The sequence below is a fragment of the Halichoerus grypus genome, chromosome 4 (assembly GCF_964656455.1).
Source record: "Halichoerus grypus chromosome 4, mHalGry1.hap1.1, whole genome shotgun sequence".
In the NCBI taxonomy this organism is placed as follows: Eukaryota; Metazoa; Chordata; class Mammalia; order Carnivora; family Phocidae; genus Halichoerus; species Halichoerus grypus.
The window spans coordinates 145,196,126-145,199,685 of record NC_135715.1 but is presented as its reverse complement, the minus strand read 5'-3'; positions in this window follow the sequence as shown (position 1 = coordinate 145,199,685).

Sequence of the window (3,560 nt, the reverse complement as noted above, 5' to 3'; positions counted from 1 at the left end):
CTAAGTATATGAAAAAGAACATAAATGGTAAAACAATACCTTACTTTTTGACAATATCCTTAAATATCCATATCATATAAGTAGCAGTAGAAAATGCTACATATATTATAACATACAGTGTTAATGTTGATGTTACTACTTCTATTTTTACAACTGAGGAAACCAGACAGGTACATATTGTGGTTTCGTCACAAAATTAATCTTCAAATTCCTAATCAAAGAACAGAATGTGAAAATTTAAATTCAATTAAGAAAAATTTTTGGAAAAATCAGACTTTTTTAAAGCTAACCCAGAAACCCACATCATTTACCATTTTCCAACATCAAAAGCCAAAGTTGTTTATTCCTGGGAGACCAAATTGTAATAAAACATTTTTTTGATTTGTCTTCTCTTTTCTTTACATATGACTGATACACAAGCTCATATCTATAGTATGGACATTTTCCTGACTCAAAATACTTGCTTTGAACTCTCCCCCCAAAATAAAACATTTTGGTTTTATTATACTCTTACACTTGTGTTTGTATGTCACTCTATAAGATACTTTTTATGTGTGGTTTATTTAAACCATATCTTTGGTTTTCTACTATCTACTTTTCGATACCTAATACAGTGTCTTTCATGCAGCAAACATTCATAATATATTTTTCATCAACAGTGTGCATACTAATTAATAGTAAGACTGCTGGAAGATGGATTTTTTATTAATATTTGTCAATGTAATAAATTACCAGACAGAATCTACATCTCAAAGGGATATTCATGTAAGTCATAGTATCCCAGAAATCCCCATCTTTTCAAAATATTATAATCATATTAATCAACATGGCACAACACTCGTCAGTGAAAAACAGGGTGAAATTAAAAGGGAAAAACACTAATAGCATTGACAATGTGTAGAAAAGAGTAATGTAAAGAAATTAATCTTTCACAAACTGGTGCTCCCTCGGTTACTGTGATCCAGCATGTTGTAATCAATTCTAAAGGTTTATGCTATAATGACATGACAACTTGTTTCTAAGTCATTACTCTGGGGTTTACAAATTGAAAATGCCCCTTATTGTCATCTTAATGAGATGTAAAATTCTAAGTTCCCTGTCCTCTCAAGTAGTGAACTTAGAACAATAGTTAACTTTCTTCCCCACAACAGACACTGATGGATACTCTATACACAGCTTGTGGAGTGGGTGGTCCCAGATCTGTGAACCCCACAGAAGGGAAGCAAGGGGAGCAGAGAATCGCTTGATCTTTGCTACCTGGAATTTGAAGGGTATAGGGTCTAAAGACCAACATTTTCCTGAAAAGTATATCGAAGTATGAAGCCGGCAGCGTCTGGGTGGCTCAGTTGGTTGAGAGACTGCCTTCGGCTGGGGTCATGATCCCATGGGATCGAGCCCTGCACTGGGCTCCCTGCTCTCTGGGGACCCTGCTTCTCCCTCTCCCTCTGCCTGCCGCTCCCGCTGCTTGTGGTCTCTCTCCTTCTGTCAAATAAGTAAAATCTTTAAAAAAAAGAAGAAGAAGTATGAAGCTGATTGCATCTGCAAAGCTGACAGAGGTGCCTACACTGGGAGTAACCCTCACTCCAATGACTTAAATTCTGTGAGTATAGTAGCACTGAGGAAAGTAGCTGAGCTTGAAACACTGGGCCCAAGAAATCAACATGTGAAGACAAAGTGAATCCATTAGCAAGAAGCTTTAAGGGCATATCAGTAAGAGAACTGAGGAAAGTCTCTTCAATTATCATCTGAGAGTGGAGAAAAGAGAAAAAGAGAACTAAAACTCTCTGCATAAGTAAAGTTCTAATTCCACTGCAGAAATGTGCTTCATGATTAAAGGGAGTTAATACTATAGTTCTCTTCCTCCTTATCAGTACATGATGTGCTACTGCTGAAAATTATTGCTTTGGAGAGTAAGAGTCTATATGCATGTGTTTGTGTGTGATGTGTGTGTGTGTGGTATGCACATATGTCTGATGTAACAGTCACATGCTGGATACGGGAAAAAATAGAGGCATATCATCACTCACATAGGTAGGAAAATGCAGGAGATGAGTAAAGTTCATGACCATCTCTAGATAATTCCACTGGACTTGAACTGTCAAAGAACACCATACAATAACGTATTGCCTGAGTTTATTATTCCAACTCATTTGAGGAAAATTGGCTTTAGGGTGGGAGTAGATGGAGGTTCATCCATTTGATCAACAAATATGCAGTAAGCACCTATTATATTCAGAATGTAACTAAAATAAAGATAAGTTTCATGTGATACAGAGCCTTCATAAAGAAATGAAGACCTGAAGAAATGGTTAGATGATATTTTGATGCTAGGTTTACAGTCTTGGAGAAATGCGGTAAGTCAGAGTATGAGATAAGAGAATTAAACTGGGGAAAATGTGCAAGAGCTGTTTGTTATAAGGTTCTTCTCAGTGTCCCTTCGTTTCAGAGAGAAAGATCCTGCCTTCTTCCTGGTAGAGGGAGGGTCCTTTTCACATGAGGATTTTATGATCTGTTTCAGGGGAGAAGGATGGGAGGAAGACCAAGTCTTCCTGCAGCTGTTCTCTTAAACTCCTTCATCTTAAAATATTTAACATGCCAAGCTGCCATATTTTGGGGTAGCGTATTTCGAGCCCCATTAGTTCCTAGATGAGGTGACAGAAAACTCTAATGATATTCAAACAGTTAACAACCTCTAAGGCATGATCATTTCCTATAGAGATATGGTGAGGAAAACAAAGGCAAAAGAAATATAGCTTAAATTAAATCTCCTTACAGCTTGCAGCCCACTGACAGATACCTGAAACATTAGAGCATGACCTTCCTCAAGGAACTCTTGGCTGCCTTAATGTTGATGTTTTGCTGGAGACTAAAAGTAACCTTATCTTAACAGCAGCTAGCCTCTCAAGGGCCTGAAAACCTTGCTTCAAAATTCCTTAGAAACTTACTTTATCACTACTCCCCTCTCTCCAGACTGAAAAGTATATAATTGGTCACCTCTCACAACACCAGTGCAGCTCTTTCTGCCCACAGGTCCTGTCCCTGTTCTACAATAAAAACATCTTCTTGCACCAAAAACGTCTCAAGAATTCTTTCTTAGCTGTTCTTGCATGAACCCAACTTCAAATCACGTCCTTTCATCAGATAGTGCTTGATTAATTATGAAGACGAGACCACTGTACAATGGTCAGCAGGCTTTACTGGTAATAACTCACTGAATTTCATGTCTGCACAAGAAGGGTAAGAATCACTCCAGAGTAGGTGGCAAAAGAAAAAAAGACAAAGAATCAAGTTAGCAAGTTACCCAGAATTACTGAGTGGAGATATGATAGCGGTGCAGAGTGGGATACAGGAGAAGAGTTGAGAAATAGAAGCTTTAATGTACATCTGAGGATAGGATATATCACGGCAAAACACTGGATAAAACTGTAACCTTTGATAATTTGGAAGGCAGACCCTGTGCCTTCAGAGTCTATAGTTCTGAGACAAGGGGATAGAAAAGGTCAGATTGTTATGTGTAGAAAAATTTGCAAGAAAGACAGGGAAAATTCATACTGAGGGCC